Consider the following 12652-nt stretch of genomic DNA (forward strand, 5'->3'; position numbering starts at 1 on the left):
GTGGTGCTCTCAATCATCCGTTGATGTTGTTGGTGGCTGGGATAGAAAGTTCCCTTCTAGTGCCAGCAGCTTCCTTGATCCTACTCGTCAGCTTTTCCCTTATGCATGACCAAAGGTCGAACCACCACTCTGAATTTGTGGTATAATGTGTTTCAGTACGCCCACAGCATTTATCCTTTCTTTGATACTGGTCCATAGTCTTTTCTCGGTACTAGTCCATATGTTGCCCCATCAAACCCACCACCACCAAGGACCGAGGAGACGACACACACATCAGAAGATGAAGACGTGGAACAGATCACCTTCAGCCGTAGGAGTACCTGGTAGCACCTGTACATGCCACATGGGCACTGATTTTCCTATGTCCTGTGCTTGTCAACATGCCAGTCTTGCTACAGTTGGTAACATGCACTGTTCTCCAGCACACTGTTTACCTTACCACTATGGACTGCAATTGTCTCTCACTACCCAATTGGCAATTCATGTTCCTCTGCACTGAATGACACTCCATCAGAGCATGTCCAAGGACATGTCCCTCACCATTGCACAATAGAAGGCGTCACTTACAATCCTGGACTATGTAAATATTGCACTACAGCACTTTAAAATAAATAGCACTTACACAACCAGTTTGTCTCTGTGTAATGTGACACATCAACTGTGTAGGAGATTTGTGATGTATGTAACATGTCAATGGCCACAGAATGTCAATACAATAATGTAGAAATAATGTGGGCTGATAACTATGCACAAGGGTCTGGATTTTATCATCATCTGTTCTGCTTTTGGCTTATTTCTGAAGTTAAAGCATCAGAAACAGTATAGTAACAGTGTAGAAATGTATATGTCAGGTCCAAAGTATCTACAAGATGAAACTCAATGTGGCCCACATTCCCTACAAGACAATCATTTTGTATGTGACATATGACTCTAAACTTTAATCCCACACCCACACCATACAGCAGGAATGGATGTGTACGAGTGTATGGACAATAACGTCACCTGGGAGTACAATGTAAGAAATCATAGGTGTGATTTATGTTTACTGAACTTCATAAGATTATGACAGCACTCAGTTTCTCAGAGTTCACATGAACATCAGGCTGCAGGCAGACGCTCCACACTGCCCAAGATTCCAACACAGGACTCAAACAATGACAGTTTGAAAATCACACCAACCTTTCCAACACATTGGGAACCATAGTTTCCTTGAGTGGTGGGTGCAATGGATGGCAGATGCATAGAGAAGTAGCTTTGTTGTAGCTGCGAATGTGACGGGTGCTTTGGAAGTGGGAATAACCATGTCAAGAATGGGATGTGGATGCGGGATGGAACACACAGGCAAACACAAATTTGATACTGTACACTAATGCAAAGGCCCTGATTCCCAAGCATATGACACATACTGTAAAGGAGTGCACCAAACTTTATTATATATGTATGAAAGGAAACTTAAACTATGGCAAACACCTAAACTAACCTAACCTATCCTAACTATACATTACCTACAACTGGCCCTAACTACCCTAAGTTAAACTTACTTACCACATGTAACTAAACACTCTAAACATCAACCCCCCCCCATATGACGGGACACGTGCAGGACAACATATACTAACTTAAACATATACTAACTTATCCTAAGCAAATATTTTTTTTTTGTAATTTTTTTTTCATTTTATTTTTATAATACACAATAACCCCAACATCATTGACAGACGTGTAATAATATAACTCCCCCACCCCCAACCCACTTATCCTAACTAAACTAAGAGCCTACTCTAACCTAACACTAAGCCCCCTAAACCCACTAAAGAAAAGTATGAGGAAAGAGGAGGGAGGGGACGGAATTAGGGGTGAGGATCAATACATTCAAATATTGGCCCTCCTCAGGATTTTCCTTATCCCTTGCAGTCTCCTGCTGCAGAGTGTCCATGCAGCGCAACATACGTTGCATGTCACGTTGTAGGTTTCTGAAATCTGCCATGTCCATTACTGCAGCTGTGGTGGTCTAAGTACCACTTGATGTAGCAGGTGCTGGTGCCGTGGTTAGAGGTGGAGGTGTAGAAGGCGCTGCTTGTGGGCCTTGGGCTGACGAGGTTGAGGGACCAGCTGGAGTGGCTGTCATCCCAGTGTCCACTGTGCTTTGAGTTGCTGTGATGATGGCAGTTGTGGCCAATGCTGGCCCCCCCTTGGCTAAATGCCCTCCAGGCCCCTGTGGCTCTCTCATGACGATAGCGCCTAGCCATCCTATGGAACCCAGCCTCCACATCGAGGATGTGTCGGTACCGCACTGCCCGCCTCTGAACTTCACGGATTTTCTGTGCATTCATGTTGGCAGCTGTAAAAATAGAGACAGGCAAACATTAGTGACATCATTGTGTGATACATGTACAGATGATAATCTAACACTTCCTCACAAATAGCACATGCAGTCCAAATCACAGTACAGATGATAGAATGTCCCTGAGGAATTACATGCCAACGTAGCCTACCCATCAACTATCTAACAGCACAGCCATGCACAACAAGGTGTGTACTTAATCAAATGATCTATGCATATTTGTAGTGCTATTCGTCACATAACAAATGCTGCAAGTACTCAACATGTGTCAGACCGACTAATCCCTATCTTCTGGATCAAATTCAAGGCACACAAGAACTGTGATTTGTATATGGACCTGGCAGGATGGTATGCAGTTGGTAATCAGAAGGGGGCATTGTAGTTTGGCACACATGAATGCTTGAATTACATGTCTGTCATCTACACTGTGACCCTCACACCTAGCTACACATATTTTCTACCCCTAACCCTGTGCCTCGTGGGGATGGGCATGCAATACATATTTTCAACCATCAAGGACAACCACGAACTTTGTCCAGCTGTACATGGATTTAGTCAGTCGACCAGAGGTAAGGAGGCCTGCCAACTAGGATTGAGTCAACCATTGGACAATCACATCTACATTCATGTTTCTATTTGTGGACAACCATCAACATCAGATCTCACTGACACATTTCATAAATCAACCACATTGATGCAAGCACCCATCTAGCCTTGACCTGCATGCACGCCTATGACATTTCACTCAAGTGCCACCTAAATGGAGTACAGCATGTGGAGAAAGATGCTGTGGGACAGTCACCCATACAGTCCTACATGTTCATTACTTAACAGGGAGGTGCAAGTTGGTGTGTAAAACTGATGCATCACTGTTCTGTGTGAATTAGGGCATGACTTGCTGACTAAATTATGACACTGGCCACCTTCAAATCAATTTTTGGCATACATGTGGCAATAAATCACCTTATTCACCTGCCCATGCCTATTGCGCAGCACTCGACTGCCAATATATGACTCTCTGCCAGTGAATGTCTAACTCTTCCATGGCACACAGGGGGTCATTCTAAGTCTGGCGGGCGGCGGAGGCCGCCCCCCAGACTTCCCCCACCAAAATACCGCTCCGCGGTCGAAAGACCGCTGAGGGTATGTTGGGATTTGCCCTGGGCTGGCGGGCGACCGCCAAAAGGCCGCCCGCCAGCCCAGGGCAAATCAACCTTCCCACGAGGACGCCGGCTCAGAATTGAGCCGGCGGAGTGGGAAGGTGCGACGGGTGCAGTGGCACCCGTCGCGTATTTCAGTGTCTGCAAAGCAGACACTGAAATACAGAGTGGGGCCCTCTTACGGGGGCCCCTGCAGTGCCCATGCCATTGGCATGGGCACTGCAGGGGCCCCCAGGGGCCCCGCGGCACCCCCTACCGCCATCCTGTTCCTGGCGGGAGACCCGCCAGGAACAGGATGGCGGTAGGGGGTGTCAGAATCCCCATGGCGGCGGAGCGCGCTCCGCCGCCATGGAGGATTCTCAAGGGCAGCGGAAAACCGGCGGGAGACCGCCGGTTTTCCAAATCTGACCGCGGCCAAAGCGCCGCGGTCAGAATGCCCTGCGGGGCACCGCCGGCCTGTCGGCGGTGCTACCGCCGACCCTGGCCCCGGCAGTCTCAGACCGCCGGGGTCAGAATCAGGGCCACTGTGTCAACCTCCAGTCAAGTGACATATCAGATCACGTGCCAGCTCATTATATCTTGCAATGAGTCCAACACACAGGAGTCAATCACACAACAGCTGCAAACACAACACAGGAAAAACAAATTAACACTTTATGGATACGTCTGGGTCCTCGAATCGAGTCACTTCACCTATTGTGTAAGGGGCTTGTCCACCTGTAAAACATGGAAGGGTGATATATGCTCAATGTCTGCTCACTGTACAAAAGTTGGAACAACAAATCACTGTGTGTGACATTTTATATGGTAGAGCTGCACATCAGGCATGTAGACACCCCAACAGACATACCCTACAAACATGCATTGACACTGTCATTCCAGTGAGTGATAGACACAAATATGCACACATGCACTGGCCCTAACAATCATGTGGTGCCAAACATGAATACTCAGTTTTGTGCATAATACATTTCAGAGTGTACTCCATTTCATCTTTTGTAATTGGGAGACACATGCAATGCCACATTCCTGGTGCACTGCAATACCAGTGACTGAGGTATTGTGGCTTGTGCATCAAGGGACAATGAGTAACTGTGTGATGGTCATGTGGGTTGATTTGCTTTCAGGAATTATTTTGCTTTCAGTGGGCCATAATAGGTGTGCCAGTGTTGTATGTAGGTTACATATGCCATATTGGCAGTGTACCCTAAGCCGTATATGCCCCCTATGACAACATGATGGCAGGGATCCTGTGTGTTACTTGATGTCAATGTTATGCTAAGCATGGATTGGCTACTTTTCTGATTCAAAACAGCAAAATGATGTATGTTGACAGTGTCTTAGTCGATCATCGTTGACAGAATGCCTGGGCACAGGTGTAGTGATTGCACCTGAAATGTGTTACTCTGGGCCCCGTGTACCTATACCAAGTATTGTAAATCACACATTGCCAGAATCAGCAACTTAGAATTGCCAAGTTGGGTGATCAGTGGTAGTACACCGAACTGACACTGTCCGCTAATAAAAAATGGGGTAGCAAATGTCCTACATCTGCTATCATGGTGAAGTAGGCCTCTATTTGAAAACACCCTGGAAATGGCGGCACTCACAGGAATGCTGGCCTGCTTATCTTAGCAGACCACCATGTCTGTGACTGCCTTCATATTGAGAAGTTAACATTTGTAAAAATGCTGCAATATGTCAGCAGGGGTGCACCAAAAGTAAAATAACAACCTACTTCTTCACTAAAATAGTATCATGGAAGCTGTCAGTGTTCCCTTGCACAACATCAGGCTCAAAAATAGTTTGTGACCATGCATTCACAAAGAGCAGGGATCCCATGCTGACCCTTTCACTTTAGAAAATGGGTTGGCACCAAAGTGACACAAATGGTAACTGCACTAGCTCAGTCCCAGCAATTGTGCCCAAGCAAAAAATGTTGTTGGGCCCTGCTACTCAATGATAGGATTTCAATGCCTACTCCGAAAAGCCACGAGATGACCCTGTTTTGTGCTAATGCAATCTGGTAGAATAATGGCCCATTTGGGTTTGGCCATGTGAATGATTATTTGTCCAGACGTAAACACACAGAAACAGTGAACTTAGGGCCAGATGTGTAATTTATTTGTGTTGCTTTTGCTTCATTTGTTGACGCTACAGCTGTGCAAATTAGCAAAATATATTTGAATGTAGCAAGTGTGAGCTACTTTTGCGCCCAGAAATTACGCAAATGCAGCGCACACAAAGTAGAAATATGGGCCTAAGATAATAGTGAAGGTTATGAAGAGCTTGGTACGTATGGCCCTGAATACTGTTCAGACATGGTTTTACAAAACTGTGGACTACATTGTTTCCATGTATTACCATGTGAAATACATCCCATTCCTGGTACTCTCACACTTTGTTCAACTTGCATTTCACATGTCCACAAACATTGCATGCAGCATGTTACAATATCTGCTACTGTCTCTCTAGAGCATTGTACTGTACACATTAGTCAATTTGGTACTCACCAACAGGACCACCAATCACCACAGCCAGGTGGTCCAGCAGGTCTTGCTCTCGGGCCACCAGGTCAGCCCAGTGATGCTTCAGCTGGTGATCATTCCGTTGGGTGTTGAAAATGCGCCTCAGGTGGAACAGCACTTTGCCCACCTCAGCCTTCTTGCCTCTGTGTGATACCCTTGTATCACACGGCCTCCAGCCTCCAACATCAGGGGGAGGAAGTGGCATACCAGCCACACAAATGTCCCTAGCTCCTTCTCACCCATTCTCCCCAGCCGTGGCCTTCCCAGCATCAAAACAAAACAATAAATAAAAAGGGAAAGAGTGAAAAACAGGAAAAGGAGGTAGAAAGAGGAACCTTATCTAACCCACAGACAGCCCAACACTACCCCAATAATACTACCCACAAACAGACTCCCAACAGTACAAAGACAAATCTAAAAACAATACATGACACAAATACACTTACACAGGATACCAAAGACACTTACCAAACACCAAAAGACAATATAAAGAGCACACATGTGACAAATTCACAATATTCACAGAGAGACATGTCAAAACACAGCCACACAGTCTAGAATAATCTCAGACTGCAAAGTGAAAGTGAAAGTACATCCACTGTACCATTTCTGCAAACAGGATATCCTATTACATCACTTCCTGTCTCATTTGCTTACGGGGTTTGCATCAATATTTTTTGACGCATATGCGTTCAAATTCCCACGCATTCAAGGATCAATACATTTTCAATGGATATCCGCATGCCTGGGGTGTGCTGGTGGAATTAACGCTAGGGACCAATTGATGTATAATGTGTGTGAGCGTCATTTTTTAACGCATATGCAGCATTTTTAATGCATATGCGTAATTTTTTATGCATATGCATCATTTTTGATGCGTTTGCATAAAAAATTCTGTCTTAAACTGTGTTTGAGTCATTTTTTAAATTTTAACATGCATGCAGCCTATAACTAGACAAAGATAGGATGGTGTGACCCACAGTGTGTGTTCTAGTGTTTGGGCACATGTGGCAGACCATACTACTGCGGCGCATTATATTAATATTGTCGTGCAGGATTAGCTCTCTTAACTGACGCAACAGCAGCACAAACTTTGGAAATTGAATAGGATTTTTCAAGTTTGCGCATGTTTTGCATCAATAGAGGACAGCAAGGCTACGCTACTAAAAAATGAATCATGGCCTGTGTGTTTTGTGTGTGAATTGTTTGTTCAAATATTTGTGTGCCTCTGTGGGAATGGAATGCAAAACATTTGGCATAATGTGCATGTATGAATGTGTTACAAATGGGTATAACCATCAGATGCCATACAATGAGGTACATCAGTCATGATATGTGTTTGTTATATCTGTTGCCTCTTATGCTGTGTGTACTTGCTTGACATTGGGGACAATACAATTCCCATGACTAACTATACACAGGAAAGATTGAGGACGGCTGATGAGGGCTCTGTCAGATATGTTACCCCTCACACGTCATGAAATGTTGGCTACCACTTCATGGTCACTTGTGTGTATACTACCCATGATACAGGCATTTGAACATGCTAGGAAGGTACAGTGTTTGTGACACAGAGTCTCAAATCCACTCATACAATTGTTATGTACATCACAGTTTGACTCATGTAAATGACCTATGTTTCTTACTGTGGCTGTGGTGTACCAGCAGACCATGCTGCATGTGTTCACATATTTCCAGTGCTTCATTGCACAAAGGTGTCCAGTTCAAGTCTGTGGCCATGTGTACCCTGTGTCAGTATTGGCCTCCAAGGTGTAACAGTTACGTGCAGGTCTAGTCATGAGTCTGTGGAGCTAACCCTTGAATTAACAGAGTATCCTTTAAAGCAGATTTGACCTAGGGGATAGTGCAGCTATGGTACAGCAGAAATTTCAGAAGGCTGACGACAGAGCAACCTTGGTGTGCTCAAATACGTTATGGATCATTTATAGAAAAAGAGGCAGGTTTGAGCACTACATTTGTACACAGGGTGGGGCTCTAAAATTCCCACCACAACAGGGAACATTAGTGCCTCTGTGCTGATTAATCTCACAGCTAGTCACCACGCAAGCCCCATCAAAAGGTGGCTGCAGAAGTGAATCTGTGTCTGTACCGTCAGGACACAAACATGTATTGTCCTTACATACACGTTAGCAGCCCTTGTTTTTTGGGCTGGAGGCACAGTACCAAATCCAGGTGTCACGGTGTCCTTTCCTCTGGATCCGCACGTCGCTGAACAAAAGGCCCACCTTCCGGCGTCACCAACTCAGAAGGCTATTATAGCACAGAGTTATGGTGAAGCCAGTTGGGGGGAAGGGAATTAGGGTAGGGAACAGCAGGGAGAGATCTGAAAATAAAAGGTTAGAACAGATATGCATTTACTCATTCATAGAAATGCAACTTATCAATAGACTCTTGACTAAATGCGCCTCCAAGATATCAGATGGAGACCCCTTTTGAAATGAGGGCAAAGCCCCTTCTTTGAAACATGGAACAAGAATAAACTACGAACTCAGAAACAAGAGATGGCAAGAGCTTTGAATTATGATTACACTCAGAATATCAATCCTGTAACATCTCTGCATTCACAACATCAACCTTTGATCATGACCTAGAAAATCTCAAATAATTAAATATGCTTTTCACATCTTAAGCTTTTCAAAGAACAATGAGAACTATGATTTGCTTATCTTCAAAAATACTTTCACATTCACAAATATAAAGACCAAAACGTTTTTACTCATTGAACTTGAAGTGCCTTACTTATAATACCAGGAATCACTTTTACTTGTCTTGCCTTAAAGCGCTACGCTCATTATACTTAGGGGGCGCTTTTACTCAAGTGGCCTAAATCACTTTGATTGTTGTGCCAAGAACCTTTTACTCCTGTGAACTGAAGCGATTGAATTGTCGTGCCAAGAGCGATTTACATCTGTGAACTGAAGCGCTTGAATTGTCGTGCCAAGAGCGCTTTACATCTGTGAACTTAAGTGCTTGAATTGCCGTGCCAAGAGCACTTTACATCTGTGAACTGAAGCACTTGAATTGTCGTGCCAAGAGCGCTTTACATCTGTGAACTGAAGCGCTTGAATTGCAGTGCCAAGAGCGCTTTACATCTGTGGACTGAAGCACTTGAATTGCAGTGCCAAGAGCGCTTTACATCTGTGAACTGAAGCGCTTGAATTGCCGTGCCAAGAATGCTTTACATCTGTGAACTGAATTGCTTGAATTGCCGTGCAAAGAGCGCTTTACACATGTGCTCTGAAATGCCTTTGATCGTTGCGCCAAGGCCACTGTACTCTAGAAACAGAAAACGCTTTGCTCGTTATGCTAAGGGGCGCTTTACCTTTCGGAAGTAACAACTTCCTCCAAACTTGGATTCAGAAAGGCCTTACCGCTACCAGTACAACCTACTCGTTTTTGATTGCACCATGGAAACAAGGATACTTCGGTTGGATGATACTCTGCCATTCAGGAACTCTGCTCTTCTCCAGAGAAACCCCCACGAGGTCTGGCTGCATCGAAGTCTTCAAAATAGTGAGCAACGTGCTTGGGTGTGGCTGGGATTTATAGGCCTGCCACACCCCAAGATGGCTGCTGCCTCTAAAAACATGGGAATTGTAGTCCCTTCATGGAATAGCACTGATAAGTGCGTCTTGACCACCAATGTCCTGAACCTGCAGCTCTATGAGCTTTGCCACAGGGCGGATGATGCTGAAGGCCACCTTTGGAACAAGAGGGGATGAGAAGTGGTGCGCATAAAGCGCTGCAGAGTCACGCAGCAGAGTTTCGGGCGAGACCTGGACTGCGCATGGCCTTATTCCTGACACCGGGCATACAGCCACAGCACACTGTTACTGTTTGGCACTGATGAATACATGCAAAACCAGACAAGGGATGTGGGCTGGATTTGCCCCTTTGAAAACATGTCCCAGAACAAAATACGATAAGAAAACAAATTAAACTATGCTATACATTTGAGGACTGATCGTAGACCTACCAGACACAATACCCCAAGAGGAAATTGAGGGCATGGAAACCAACTATGAGGCAAATGTAGCCACAGGGAATGTCTATGGTTAACCAGTCTGGCTAACAGGATGCAAGCTCTGTCAGGAACAACAATGAACAAGGCAAATACACAGTGAGCAGAGTCTGACTGGGACAAGCAGAAACAACACTGTGGGCACAAAGATCAGTTTCTGGTGTGCTCTGCACTGTTACACAATCCCACAAGGGCTCTGGTACACAAATGATTTGTACTCCAATGCACAACAAGGAGATTCAGGAAATGGCAGCTTTTAAGCAGTTCCAGGCAGCAACAAGGGCATGGCAGAGACAAATGGCTGGGCTGAGTGAGAGTGCTCACAGGTGTGTGCAGCTTCAGTCTCTCACACGTCCTGGAGTTGAGAATTCAGTTCAAGGGGCCAACTGGACCATTCACATGGGAAGCAATGGACAGATGATTACAGGTGTTATCGACTACCATACCAGGCAGTGCATTATGGGACATGAAGTCCATGCAGACTGATGAACTAGAACTATGACATGCCATACTGAAGAGGGAAGTACACAGGAGTCAGAATGGGAGTGTAGGTGAGTGTAGATGATGATTCTCAGGGTACAGATAGTCCATTTACAGCGCCCCCTAGTGAAGGGTGGGCAGAGACTTAAAACATGGCAGTGGCAGGACTTATTACCTGGAATGGACTGTGCAGGGCATGTCGTGAGAACAATGGTTGTCATACCTGGGGCACTTGTGCTATCCATTTTCAGGTTTGATGCACTTCTTGTCACACATGCTCCTTGCAGAGACAGCTGATGTCACACTTACTGCTGTCAAGGGTCTGGTCATACACTCCTCTTACCAATGCAATTGCACATCCACTGCCTCATGTATGATGCACTTTTTGACCTTATGATTGATGGTGTCTTAGTTGTGTGTCATATGCTGCAATGGATCATGTTGGCAACATGGATGTGTCTCATAGCTGTGGTCCTATGAAATTGCCCTTCAAATGTGAAATAGACAGGATGTATTTCATTAAAACTGTGTGTGATGCTTGCTGTACATTCATACCCATAAAATGTGATGTGGCATCTGAAGTATGCAAATTTGTCTTTCTGCAATGCTCCATGAGGCAATACTGTGATTATGATTCCTAGAGATCGTGTGATGCAGAAATAATTACCCAGAGCATGATTGAGTGATGAAGTGAGGTGTTTAATTCCATATTATAACAAAGTGGTGATAGTGACTATAGTTGGAAACAATTGTGTACGATCTGTTGTCTGCGACGCATTCCTGCAGTTGTGTTAGGTTGTTCCCCCTCATTTTCCTGGACAGCATCCTCCTCCTCCTTCTCATCAGGCATTTGTTGTTCAGGTTCATATAGGGGAATATTCCTCCTCACACAAATGTTGTGCAGGATGGCACTGGTCAAAATGATCTTGCAGACCATTTCTGGGGAATATAGGAGGCTGCCTCCAGTGATGTCCAGGCACCTGAATCTGGACTTCATAATGCCAAAAGTCCACTCAACTATGGTGCGTGTACTACGATGTGCCTCATTATAGGCACGCTCTGCTGCTGTGCTTGGATTGGCAAATGGGGTCATGATCCATGGCTGGATCCCTTCACCCTGATCAGCTGAAAGAGAAAATAGGGGTAAGTATTTTGTTGTTGGTTGCACCGGGAATGTCACTTTGCATGGCAGTTGTTATTATATGTCATCTGTGACTCATATGTGTTTGTGGTATTGTGTGGGATCCTAGGCTTCTGTGATATTCTTTCTGCATTGGGTTGTTTGACTAGCAAAACTGGTGTTTGGCTAATTGACCTGATATCTGTGGTATATTTAGAAACTTGCAGATCAGTGTTTATCTCCAATGTTTTACGTAGTGAGAAAGATGGGTCTGTGTGCCTTCACTGGAGGTGACATGATACTTCCACACACACAATAGATTCCACTGTGGTGGTAACATGGTTGCACTATATGTCCTGGACATCCCATCCAATTAGACATATGTAATTGCGGTTGAAATGCAACAGTGAGGCCCTTTGATTTGCCTTGGTGACAATGCACAACACATCTCCATAAGTTGGCAGCACTGAAGCGTTCAGTATTGACAATGCACAATTATCCCATGTGTGACAAGTTCTATGCAAACCTATTTTTGTTCCCTCACCCAGTTGACTCATGTGCACCTACACTACTGAACTTGCTCCAGGTGAGCTGGCTAACTTGGTTGTGGGGGTGAAGGTTTTAGTGTAGGAAGGTGCATCTCCCTGCACATCTGTTATGTATATGGGGAATTGTCTCATTCAGTATGTGTAGCAGCGTGCACTTTGCATTAGTGTCACATCAACATGTTTTCATAGCACAGTCCACTTCCTTATTGCTAGCTGGAAATGTCACCCCAGGAGTGATGTGAGATGTTGGTACTGCCTCAATAATTCCATTTCACCTTCATTCAAGTCAGCGTCATCATGCTATGTGTCGCATGGTGTTTGACCTGCAGCAACACACATTACACAGCCCTTACACAGGACTGCTTGGAAGGGTGTGGGATTGACTGTGGCCTTATGCAATATTTAATGGTTCATCTTCCAAGTTGTACTG

Source organism: Pleurodeles waltl, chromosome 3_1 (assembly GCF_031143425.1).
Source record: "Pleurodeles waltl isolate 20211129_DDA chromosome 3_1, aPleWal1.hap1.20221129, whole genome shotgun sequence".
Taxonomy (NCBI): domain Eukaryota; kingdom Metazoa; phylum Chordata; class Amphibia; order Caudata; family Salamandridae; genus Pleurodeles; species Pleurodeles waltl.